Source organism: Oncorhynchus kisutch, linkage group LG13, assembly GCF_002021735.2.
Source record: "Oncorhynchus kisutch isolate 150728-3 linkage group LG13, Okis_V2, whole genome shotgun sequence".
NCBI classification, from domain to species: domain Eukaryota; kingdom Metazoa; phylum Chordata; class Actinopteri; order Salmoniformes; family Salmonidae; genus Oncorhynchus; species Oncorhynchus kisutch.
The window spans coordinates 24,022,402-24,022,800 of record NC_034186.2 but is presented as its reverse complement, the minus strand read 5'-3'; positions in this window follow the sequence as shown (position 1 = coordinate 24,022,800).

Genomic DNA, 399 nt, shown 5'->3' with positions numbered 1-399 from the left:
CTCACTTGCCGTGTGGGAAAAAGAGAAGTCAAGAGTAAGGACGTCAGCTAACTCAGCCTCAAAGCTGCGTGTTTTGTTGTTGGAAAATTTCCTAGTGGGTGTTTATTTTCAATGAGCTTTATCATGCTCAAGGTTTAAAAAGATGATTTGTTTTTTTTATTCCTTTTGTATATGTATCCGTTTAATAAATATCCCTTATGTCATCACACAAAGACACATAATTACTTATCATGAAACACTTGGTGTTTATAAGATACAAATATGCTTGTGTAATCCTTGAGTATGCCTTCTCTTGGGTACTATGTTGAGAGATGTTTTCAGTTAATGATAAACTTGTGATCACAAAAAAGGGAAAAAATCCTCCGATATTGGATAATAAAAACAGAGTGACAATAGATA